General features: G+C 37.8%; 1 pseudogene across 1 annotated transcript; it reads left to right on the forward strand.

The window, feature by feature from the left end:
- The first annotated feature begins 1,152 nt into the window (after positions 1–1,152).
- On the forward strand, positions 1,153–2,231 carry LOC307105692 (annexin A2-like; annotated as a pseudogene). The gene has a single exon. The product of its transcript is annotated as an annexin A2-like (transcript).
- The last annotated feature ends 10,832 nt before the right edge of the window (positions 2,232–13,063 follow it).

Genomic DNA, 13,063 nt, shown 5'->3' on the forward strand with positions numbered 1-13,063 from the left:
TGGTCACTAGAGCCAGAATATTAATCTATGAGGAACTAGAATTTTTAGAGAATATCCAAGATGATGTAAATTTTATGATACCAAGTGACAAGATCCCATGCATTGCAAACCCGTTTATTAATGGCACATAGAAAGTAAGATCATAATGTTTCTAAGAATTTCTGCTGGAGAGTTGTCCGGTGCTGAAATTTATTCATCTTTAAAATGACATCCTTGAATTGAATTATTACTAAGGGTTTTTTTGTTAATGTTGTTCCAAAATGCATTTTTCTCGCGCTGTGCATAGGAGTTATACATGAAATTTAAACCACAATAGGCTCTAGAGAAAAAAAATCCCTTGAGATTCTATTTCATTTTATCTTATTGGTAGAAAGACCCTGTAAACAGTATAAACTCATGGGCCAAGAGAAGCAGGTGAGCAGATATATCATTAAAGCTTTCCTTATAATATTAATGCCTATTTTTATAGTTCAAAATTGGAGAGATTTTCTAGAATTCAGAATCTGGCTGATATATCAGTAGACTCATATTATATTTTAATGAAATTCCAAACATTTATGTGTGATGGTATGTGCTCTGTAAATTGGATAACATTGCAAAGTACCTCAGTGGAAAATATAAATTATTTATGTACTTCTTGACCTAAAGTACTCAATGGGTTTAGTGAGTGTGCATGGATATTCATTCTCTATTTTTGTAAAATGTCTTATGCTGAAGAGTAGTTAAACACCTACACAGTTGGACATATTTTTTTTTGTCCTTTGAGTAATGGGTATTAATTCTATAAGGTGGCCTTGAATATATACTATGAAAAAAAATGCGTCCAGTATGATGTGCCAAACTCAGTTGGTTTACATACTCTATTGACATCATTCTGAAGATTAACCAAAGTTTATTGTTGGATTCTGTGTATTTTCCTGGGGAATAAATATTGAACTTGTTCTTACTCAGTTTTTAAAACATTATTATTGACTTTAGAGAGAGGAAGGGGGAGAAAGAGAGAGAGAGAAACGGAAGGAAAGAGAGAGAGAAACATCAATATGAGAAAGAAACATTGATTGGTTACCTCCCACCCATGCCCTGACCAGGGGTTGAACCTGGGCATGTGCCCTGACTGGGAATCGAACCCACCACCTTTTGGTGTATAGGCCGATGTTCCAACCAACTGAGCCACAGCGACCAGGGCACCCAGTTTTTAAAAGAGCATTTCCTGCTCGGCATCTGGGGACACTCACAGCTCTCGGCACCAGGCCCAGCTCCTTTCAAAATGTTGACGAAATTCTGTGCTTGGAGGGTGATCACTCCACCCCGTGAGTGCGTATGGGTCAGTCAAAGCCTACCCCCACTTCGATGCCCACCGGGACGCTTTGAACATTGAAACGGCCATCAAGCCCAAAGGGGTGGATGAGCTCACCGTTGTCACAGTTTGACCCACCGCAGCAATGAACAGAGGCAGGATACCGCCTTCGCCGACCAGGGAAGCACCACAAAGGAACTTGCATCAGCACCAAGGCAGCCCTGTCCGGCCACCTGGAGACCGAGATGCGGGGCCTCTTGGAAACGCTGCTCACACGATGCTTCCGAGCTGCAGGCCTCCCTGAAGGTCCCCTGCTCCAGGGCCAGCCAGGAGCTGCAGGGAATGAACAGAGTCTACCAGGAAAAGTGCAAGACTCATCTGGAGAAGGACAGGATTTCCGACACATCTGGCGACTTCCGCAGCGGATGGCTGCCCTCGCCAAGGGTAGAAGAGCAGAGGACCGCTCTGTCATTGATTGGGAGCTGACGGACCAAGACGCCCGGGATCTCTGTGACGCTGGAGGGAAGAGACGGGAACTGACGTTCCCAAGTGGATCAGCATCAGGACCGAGCGCAGCGTGCCCCACCTGCAGAAAGTATGTGACAAGTACAAGAGCTCCAGCCCTCATGGCATGTTGCAGAGCATCAAGGAGGAGGTCAGGGGAGACCTGGAGCATGCTTTCCTGAACCTGGTCCGGTGTATCCAGGACAAGCCCCGATATTTTGCTGAGCGACTGTACGGCTCCATGGAGGGCAAGGGGACACGCGGCAAGGCCCTGATCAGAATCGTGATCTCCCGCAGTGAAGCGGGCATGTTGAAGATCAGGTCTGCATTCTAGAGAAAGTAGGGTAAGTCTCTGTACCATTCCATCCCGCAAGACACCGAGGGTGACCACCAGAAGGCGCTGCTGTCCCTGTGCGGTGGGGAAGGCTGAGCCCCGCAGCGGCCCCAGCGGCCAGGAGTGGAGCTGCTCTGCCTCCAGCTAACAGTTCTAGGAAACCCGCTTGCAACGAGGGCCCAGCCCTGTGCCTGTCCCTGTGAGGAGGCCATCCGCATGGCTTCGGCCTCACCTATCTCAGTTGCCTAAGCATTTCCCGTCTGGTCTCTCCTTTTAGCCGAAGAACTGAACAGTCCAAGAGTTCGAAGTGAAATCTATGATGTGAAACACTTTTGCCTCTTGTGCACTGTGTCATAAACAGATGAATAAACTGAATTTTTACTTTAGAACCAAAAAAAATAAAAAATAAAATAAATGAAAATTTAAAAATATGAAAAAATAAATAAAAGTGTATTTCCTACAACCCTTAAAACTTCTTTTTTAATAAGTTCATTTTTGTACCAGTACCAAAATTTGGAGAATGACTGATATTAGAAGAAATTAAACTGTTCAGTAAAGATTAAGCAATCATCAGATTTAAGTACTCCCATACTATCAATCCAATTTTAATCTTAGATTGCTCATTGCGTTATAAAAAAATAGTCAATATAAGCTTTTCTTACGTGGGTACTCTACTCTTAATTTCTTCTAATTCCTTGTGAATCTATTTGATGTAAGTCAGGAGGTATTTTCCAGTGCTTTTTGGGAGGAAAGAGTAATCTTTTATTGGGCAAATTTTCTTTCTAAGTTATTAATTATTCTCTTGAAGTAGGCTTTTTAAAAATATGTTTTTATTGATATTTTAGAAAGAGAGGAAGGAAGAGAGAGAGAGAGATAGAAACATCAATCATTTGCCTCCTGCATGTGTCCTACTGGGTATGGAGCCTGCAACTGCAACTGGACATGTTCCCTGACCAGGAGTAGAGCCAGAGACCTCTTGGTGCATAGGATGGCGCACAATCCACTGAGCAACACTGGCCGAGCTTGAAGTAGACTTTACTAGTAAGTTTCTTTTTAAGTAAGTGCCACATTCATTTTTCCTTTGGACTTCTTTAAAGTTTAGGTTTCTTTTACACATGTTGAGGGTGTGCTCTCTGGGGCAGAGAATGTGATGGCAAATTTAGAGTTGATTGAATAGCCTCAATTAAACAGAGAAACATTATATTTCATGTATTCTCAGGCCTGGCACATAGTCTGTTTTATAGGTTTTTGAAAGTGAATGAGGGGTTCTGCTCAAGGAATTTGACTTTCTTGGTGAAGGCCTTTGGTCCTGTATATTTCTTAAAGCATTGTGGATGTTATTGTCTTAGATTTTTATTTTATTGACTATACTTTATATCTGACTATAAAAGTGGGCCATACATGGACAGCATTAAGTACTTGTTTTTCAATATTAAACTTATATTATTGTGGATTTGACTCAAATTTGGAGCTTCCAAACAGTAATTCCCAAGGTTTTGTGCATCACAATTGTCTTGCTTTAATGCTGCAGTAGTTAGACCACTTACTGACAATAGTTTTTGTTATCCTCAGCAATGCTTAGAAGGAAAAGAGATTAAGTAATCATTATCGTGATTTTGGTCCCTGGAAACAAAGAAAATAGATGGAGCAAACTCTTGGAATAATTAGGAGTCGAGGTGAGGGTTAAGGATCCCCTCCAATAAGGGAAACAGCAAAGATGACCAAGCCATTGGAGACTTCGTTATATCCAAAAGCACTGGAACTGGAAGCTAGAAAAATATTTACTTTTGAGGGTAACATATATTAATCAGTCTAAAAGGATGGGAGTTTTGTTGAGGATGGGAGGAGAAAAGTTATTTCAGAACCCTAAAGAAAAAAGATGAGAGAGGAAGTAGGCAAAACTATGTACCATAGTCTGGAAGGCTGGCAAGTACCTGGAGACCAATTTAAGTGGTTATTCAACTCTAGCCATCTGGGCTTCACTCCTGAACTTATTCGACCTGGACCAAAGATGAAAGCATTGGGAAGGGACTTTACCAAGCAAAATGCAAGCACTTGCTGAGGTTACTTCTTAATTCTTTTCCCAACTTCTTTGTCCCACTTTCACATCTTCATCACATTAACTACAGAGAATCAGTTATCATAACCTATTAAGGAAAAGTGTTTCAAAACTCATAAACATAAATTTTGATGTTAGAAATGAAAGTTGTTCTTCACACAAAGTAAAACACAATTGATCTTGTTTTGCCGGTTATCACCTATCACCTCTCTTCCCTGTGCTCAACTTGCTTCATTGATTTAAAAATTTCAGTACTGGGTGGGAGAGGTGGAGTTCTATTTTGCGATTAGTTTTTTGTTTGCTTGTTTTTGTCTTGATCAATAGTCTTCACAGATTGTAAGTTGACCAGGGAAGGAACTTGTCTCCACCTTCACCAACATATGCACATACCCAGGCTAGTGCTGCATGTGGTAAAGAATAACATTAAAGATGCAGATGCTGAAGCCAGATGTCCTGAGTTGGTTCTGGCTCTGCCATTTTGTGATCTTGGGTGTCTAGGTAACATCTCTCTGTCTCAGTACAGTGAGGCACTGAGTATCTCATTAATACTATGGTAAGAAATGAGGATAATAACAGTTTCTATCTTTCAAGATTGTTGTGAAAGTTAAGGATTTAAACACGCAAATCCTGTAGACACCTTCCTGGCATATATTACTTTCATTGTTGCTGTTATTATTATTACTATTATTATTGGTGGTGGAGCTGATAATACTTAATAAGGAAGGAAGGAAGGAAGGAAGAAAGGAAGGGAGGAAGGAAGGAAGGAAGGAAGGAAGGAAGGAAGGAAGGAAGGAAGGAAGGAAGGAAAGGAAGGAAAGAAGGAAGGGAGGAGAGAAGAAAGGAAGGATCAAAGTGTTCACAGACATGTAAGAACTGAATACAATAACATATAACAAAAAGAGGAATTGTTAGCAATTACCATTGTCAGGGATAGTCTATATTGAGAATGAGTGTCAAGAATCGTTGCCCTTCTCTGTACTTAGTGCTGGCAGAAGTACATGGCTTTGCACACACTTTTCCTTCAGTCTCTACTATATTGAAATACCCCCCTCTTCTTGATACACTCTCCATAATGCCTCAACAGCCATGTCAGATATCCTTTTCTTACAGCCTCACCCCAGTCCTTTCACCCAATCCCATTGTATTGCTCTCATCACGCTGCACTGCAGCTTTTCTAATGGAATGCTCTTGTGAGACAGTAATAGGTGTTTCATTTTTTAAAAGTTTCTATTTGCAAGTTTGGCAGACTGGACTTGACTCCTCAAATTGCAGGACAGGTAGGAGTCCTCAGTGCATGAATGTATTTGGAGATTGCTTAAATTAAAATGACAATAGGTGATTTCTCAAGTTTATTTCAGGCGCTATTACACTTTTTAATTCTTGAGAACATTTTTTTTTAAAGACAAGAGCAAAATGTGGATTATTCAAAATATGATTTCTGTTCTCCTCAAAGTAATTTGTTTTGTTTGTTTGTTTGTTTTTACACTTTTGTACTTCTATTGCCTAACCAATGTATGGAACTTTATAGACACTTTATTCAATAATATTTGAGTGTTAATTGTATGTTAGATCAATTCTAAGGTAATGGGAATACAAAGGAAAACAAGGTATAACTTACACACAGTTGAAATTATATTCTCAAGCAGTGCTTCTCATAATTTTCATAAAAATATGCAGTATTGTAATCTTAACTTCTAGAACTACTCCTGAGAGACTTATTCAGTTTATTTGGCAGAAAGCAGTTTTTTCTGGGGAGTTTCTGATCAACTTCATCATAATGATACTGGTATATTAGGGCTTTTTTAGTTACAAGTAACAAAACAAAAAAAACACCTGTTCAACTTGCCTTAAGTAAAAACAGAAAATTTTACACAACAAGCTGGTAAAGTCTAAGCATAGCTATCCTAAAATAGTATTTTTAAAAAATATTTTTACTGATTTAAGAGAGGAAGGGGGAGAGAGAGAGAGAGAGAGAGAGAGAGAGAGAGAGAGAGAGAGAGAGAAACATCAATGATGAGAAAGAATCATTGATAGGCTGTCTCCTGCACTCTCCCACTGGGGATCAAGCTCACAACTTGGGCATATGCTCTGACCAGGAATTGAACTGTGACCTCCTAGAGTGAATTGTTCACCAATTCCATTAAATTATAAGCAAAACTAAGACTTTTCTGGACTGTTATTATAAAACAACCTGAAATTTGGGTTTGTCCTGTGCTCTACAGATCCATAAGTAACATCATGACCTTCCCATCAATTCTCTCTCTCTCTTTTTTTTGTTTTTTTTTGTTAAGGAAAATGTAAGAACGCTAGAATTTTTCAGAATGCTTTTCATTAGCGTGCTCTTCTCTTTCTCTCCTTTTGACTTCCTGAATCCTTAATGAGGATTGCCCCACTTTATACTTGTCCTTATTTTAAGGTATTATACCTTGGGAATACATTTCCCTTGGCGCCATATTTGGAACTCATACTCCCAGATGGAGGCTCTTCTGCCAGCAGTCATTATCTGCTCCACCCCCATAACCAACATGGGCCTGTAGAACCAGTGGGCCAATACCTCCTCTGAACTAGTTTCCTTCATTTAGGGAAGGGATTTAGCTACTTTTCTTATTGTAATAAGTAAGTACTTTAATTATATTATTTTAATAGTGTTTTCAAATTGTGAGTCCATAATTCTAAGCACTCACCTGATAGGACAAGACATGAGCACGTTTAAGAAAGAACACCTATGATGATGTTTATATTTCTATTATTTGGAGTGAGACACTTAAGAATTTATAAATTCACCTTCCATTCCTAAGAATGGAAGTTTATCCTTTCTCCATTTTAGATCTTTCAGAGAAAAAAATACTTCTTAAATATAGAGTTGATACTTCCATTGTAACACGTTTCCTTATTTGCTACTGGTAAACAAGACACAGGGTGGAAGAGACTTGAAATTTCCCTCTAAACTTAAAGAAGAAATCTATTAACTAACACAGAGTTTAATTTGTAGACATTTTTTCACTCCCTCTGTCTATAAAAGAGATCGCAAAAACACAAGTGGTACAACAGAGATAACACTTCACAGCATTAAGTAAATTTCATCTGTCCAATTAGCATCATGGCTCAACAAGAATAGATGTAAAAGAAAGGAATGTATTTGATGATTAAGATTACATTGTTATTTAGCTTTTAATTATATAACACTTGGAATAATAAGTGTGACCTAGAAGGACAAAGAGTTCAGAAGTTTGGTTTTTTAGTATGTGTGTTTCCTGCTTTTGGCATTGTAGCATTTAGTCAGAAAGGGGAGGACGGAGGACGAGAACACCTCCCTCAGATGACTAGGATTCTTTTATAATGGAGGCAATTGAACCACTGGACACTAGCAGCCCATATAAGATAATGGGCTATCACAGTTTAAAATGTTTTTAAAATCAGCTTTATCAAGCCCATTAAATGATTTGTTGTTGTCAAATTGTTGTCTCCTCCCTTTTCCACTCCAAGAATCTAAAAATTCTGTGGTTGGGGACAACCACAAAATGTAGGACAAAATCATGGAAATGTGATAAGACAACAAAGAAAGCCTAAAGTTTCCACGTTTAAAAGGATCAAATTAAATGTAAGTTTCCTCATTTGTTCTAGATTTCCATCTGGGATACGGCACTGATAATGCTCTACTGGCTTCATGCATTATTAACTAATTAATTAGTTCCTACACTGTGAAAATCTTTGAGATTAAGCCTGCCTATGTAAAAGAGCGAAATTTGCAGTTTAAAAGGATAGAACTCTCACAGCCATTCTTGAATTCGCTTTCATTTTCCTATAATTATAACTTTGACATATTTAAATTTGAAGCCACTTGCAGAGCAAGTGCTGCTATGAGAAATGTACACATACATTTTAGCATGTCCTCTGGGGGGAGGGGGGTGTTAAATGAATATACTTTAATTTCTGATATTTTAAAGCAGGCCAACTGGGAAGAAGGAAAGTTATATATAGTCAATTATGGCATTTTTATGTAGATGTTTACTATGCATATTAAATACACTTAAGTGGAGAACAAGAGAACAAACCTTATTTTCAATAATAAGCCTTATAGAGTCAGGTTATAACAAAACAAAGACAAGGCAATATTGCATATATTGTCATTAAATATATAGATGCTTCCTATCCTTTACATATGAATGTACACACACATATACACACAAGTATATCCTCTGAAAATCATTTTAAAACAAGACATCAGGGTTTCCTATTTTCTGTCTGGGCTTGACTAAATACAAGATTCTTTTATCCCTACTACCAGAATTTCAGGACACTATTAGCAAGAAGTTAATTATCATACACAGTTCTTATTTTAAAAACAAAGGCAATAAATCCTTGCTTTTAGAATTACAAGAAACATTTTATTTAGAAAGCCTGTTGTTTATATAAACTATTCTTCCTAATTATCTAAATAACCACAAGCCACATTAACAAAACCGCAGCAATGCAGTAAAGAAAATCTGTGTTTCCAAGTGCCCTCTGGGTCATCTTCCAGACTTCTCCAAATCACTCTAATTAAGAGGCAATTGACAACTCAGCTTCTCATTGGCCATTTTTTGATTTGCAAAACTTATTGAATCAATTAACAGACTTAACAGAAGAGGCAAATTTAAAGGAACCATATAAAGCAACTCTACCAAATCCTTGTTTAAAAAGTTGGCATTTGTTATTAAAATAAGAAAGCTTACATTAAATTATATAACCCTATGCATTTTTATTGTACAATTAAATATAACATTTCAAAGAAAATATCCTTTCTTCATCACTCATCATATTGTGGTCACATTAGGTAAACAGTTCCTTTTGATTTCTCAACTCTTTACAGTTTATACAGTCAGCCCTCCATGTCCATGGGTTCTGCATCCACGGATTCAACCAACTGCTGATGGAAAATATTCCACAAACAGGAAAGTATTATGTTGTTGCTGACATTTACTATGTAGTTAGACTTACCATGGTTGTGTCTTTATTGAACACATAATTTTTCTTGTCATTATTCCCTAAACAATACAGGGTAACATTATTTACATAGCATTTACATTGTATTTGACATTATAAGTAATCTAGGGATGATTTAAAGTATACAGGGGAAAGTGCATAGTTTATGTGCAAACACTAAGACATTTTATATAAGGGAATTGAGTATCTGAAGGTTTTGGTATGGGGCGGGGCTAGAACCAATCCCCCTGGACACCAAAGGAGGACTGTAGTTGCTAGTATTCTAGGTATTGAAAGTATTTTCTCTTGTCTATATCAATATTTTTGAATTATAAGTTGCTTATTTTTGCATTTAAAAACATGTAAGATTCAAACATCAATTTGTTTATCCATGATTACAGCACAAGTGTATTGGTCATCAATTATATGCTAGGTATTAAGCTATTTCTCTGGGCTACAAATGTTGAAGAATGCCCTCAAAATAAACAAAGCTTAATTTGAGAGTAAGAAAAAGAAACACCCGTTTAACAAAGTGTGGTAATTGCTCTAATTGAGTTTTATATAAACTACATTGAGGAAAGACTTCTAAATTCAAATAGGTGACCATGGAAAGCCTATACTGAGTTTTGGGATATTAAGTAGGTATTATTTAATGAAGTAAGAGTGGATAAGAGAGGACTTTTATAGGCTTCCAAAAATTAATAAGTAGCATAAAATAAGAAATTTCCAAATAACAAATAACACTCTGTGTTAAGCAAAGGCATTTTAATATTGTCCTGAAAGCTACAGGGAGTCACCACAGGATTTTAAAAGATTTGCATGTTTAAAAAGGTCACTCTGGGAGCAGCTTGGAGGATGAACTGTAGATGGATCAGGCTAAAAGCAGAAAGAAACAGTTGGGAAAACTACAAGAATAACCCACTTGACAGATAATAAATAAGTTTTAAACTTGCCTAACAATTGGGAAGGAGAGAAAAGAGATATGACAGATTGTAGATGGGTAGGTGATATATACCCACATATGTACATGTGCAGGTACAAGGATAGAAGGTAGATAGAAGATTGATAAAGATACATAAATTTAGGGCATGAATAAATTTTCATTCAGAAATTTGAACTTGGAGATATTTGCATAATTTCTGAAAAAGGGCACCTGGTTGTCATTTAGTTATATGAGACTGCCCTCAGAGCAAAGGTACAAAGATATTGAAAGCATCAGTCAGGAAAAATGGGAGATTCCTGGGGGAGCAGATGCATTTAATAGGTGACATCTCCTTGCAGGAAACTACCTAGAAGTAGTCAGGTAGAAAGTAAAGTCATAGATGGCATTTAAAAGAATTACTTACAGCCCTAACTGGTTTGGCTCAGTGGATAGAGTGTTGGCTTGTGGACTGAAGGGACCCAGGTTCAATTCCAGTCAAGGGCCCATGTCTGGAGGTTGTGGGCTTGATCCGCTTGATCTACTCGATCCCATCAATGATTCTCTCTCATCATTGATGTTTCTATCTCTCCTCCCTTCCTCTCTGAAATCAACAATCAATCAATCAATCAATCAATCAATGTCATACCTTAATTAATAAAACCCCAGCAAGGTGATACTGTACTTCTTTACCAAAATACCTAGTCTGAAGTTTTACTTTTTCTACTTTCTGCGATGATCCCACTAGCAAGAGTCTTAAAGTAGTAGGTATCACAAATAAAAGAAAAATAGCTTTGAAGATTTCATAACCTGCTGAATTAGCCCATAAAAACAGAGATTGACTATAAAATAAGAACATAATATGGTAATAACAAAAGTCTCAAAAATATGTCAATCCATTTATTAGGCATCTACATGTATATGCTATGCTAGGTTGATACTAACAAATAAAAATAAATTTATATTATATATAATATGATACCTAGATAGAGTTGCCTTCCTACTCAATTAACAAAATGTATTACATTCAGAATTATCTTTCTTACACCTAGTTTGGCAGAAGAAAGTTGTTACAAAACTCTCAGGGGATATTTATGTAAGCCTACATTTTGAATGTGCAGCTTCTTTGGGGAGCACCGTGTTATGAGAACAAATCCCAAATCTGGAGGACGGTGGAATCCCAGGTTCTTTCTGAGCTCAGGTCAGACCTTTTCTCTTCCTGGGAGCAAATCCTAGGCCCCTGATGAACATATGCCCCAGGGATATGACAGGCTGTAGGGAGAAAACCTTTCATCTCACCTTCACATTCCTGTTTCCCCAAACCTCCTGCATATGAAGCATCTTCCAATTTTTGAAGGTTTTCCTACTACCACTTATTATAGGAAATCATAGGGTGACCCTGTCTGCAAACGTGAAGAGATTTCACTTTCTAAAACACCAATATTCTTTAAAACAATTATTAATGAGAAAAGACATCCGTAGGGCCCCACATTCTCTGCCATTTTAATGCCACATTTTACCATGTGAATCGTTTGAGAGGTTGTCTGAACACAACTATTTTTCTTTTTCTTCTGGGACTTGTCACTTTCCTGGAGCTATTGTTGGGAAAGTTTGATTTACAAAATTACAGAACAGCATCTTGGGAGAGAAGACCTTCCAAAATAAGCCAAGTCATATAAAAACTCAAACCCGTACTTGACTTGACTATGTTGTTAATTGTATTTAGGTATAATCAAGATAATTCTGAATGAATAAGGGAAGTGGCTCTATAATTCTCATAAGCCAATTATTCTAAAAAAAAAAAAACACATTGGGAAAAAATCAGTGGGCTTCAATTTAGGAATTCAAGATTGGATTAAGATTTACAAATAAATCAATGTAATTCACTAAAAAAGGAGGAAATCATGTTTATTTTAATATGTGTATTAATGTGATAAAATTAACACCCATTTATTTTTTAAAAGTCTTATCCTACAAGTAATTAAAGAGACTTCCTTTACATGATAAAAAGTTTTAACAAAGACTTAGCAAACTTCACACTTAATGGTAAAATATTGAAAAATTTTACTCTGAGGCAAGCATATCCACTAGTAGTACTGGAGGACAGTGAAAAAACGAAGAATAAAACAGTCATTATATTTGGATGACATTATTGGTAATGTAAAAAATAGAAAAGAATATATTGTTTATCTTTAAATTTTTGAGTATGTAAAATTTTCCTTAACAGAGAACAAAAAGTATGAACCAGACAGGAAAAGAAAAAGAGATCACTAAATTAAGAACTTCTGTTCCTCAAATAATATCATTAAATGAATCAAAAATAAAGGAACAGAATATATAATATGACTTTAAAAATTTTATTGTTGGCTTAAGTTACACCACTCAAGAAGAACTAGGCAAGAAAGAGAGTTAGAGATACTTAGAGGAAAGGGGTACTAAACATAAGAGAAGGACCATGGTCTCAGTAGCCATCAGGAGAAGATAAATTAAAACCAGGACAACTAGATACCAATGCACCTGAATGGCTAAATGTGGGGAGACTGATAATAGAATAGCTACTAATGTTCTATTCCTATATATGAATATATTTTCACTTTGTGAAAATATATAGAACTAGAGGCCCAGTGCATGAAAATTCATGCACTGGAGCAGGGGGGGGGGGTTCCCTCAGCCCAGCCTGCCCCCTCTCACAGTCTGGGTGGCGACCCGGCAATTAGGGGAAGGCGACACCCCCATCACACCTCTGCTGCTGCCACTGCCGGCAGCGCAAGCCTTGGCCTGGCCCTGATTACCTGTGCCTTGGGCTGGCCCTGGGCAGCTGGGCAGCTGCCATCCAAGGCTTGCCTGTGCCTTCGGTGTTGCCTGGGCAGCTGCCATCTGAGGCGCAGGCAAGCCTTGGGCCTGCCCTGAGCGGCTGGGGGGCTGAGGGGACTGGGCACCGCCATCTTGTGTCTGTGGGCGCTACCATCTTTGAGGGTGTGGCAG

This window comes from Cnephaeus nilssonii (genome assembly GCF_951640355.1).
Source record: "Cnephaeus nilssonii genome assembly, chromosome: 9".
In the NCBI taxonomy this organism is placed as follows: Eukaryota; Metazoa; Chordata; class Mammalia; order Chiroptera; family Vespertilionidae; genus Cnephaeus; species Cnephaeus nilssonii.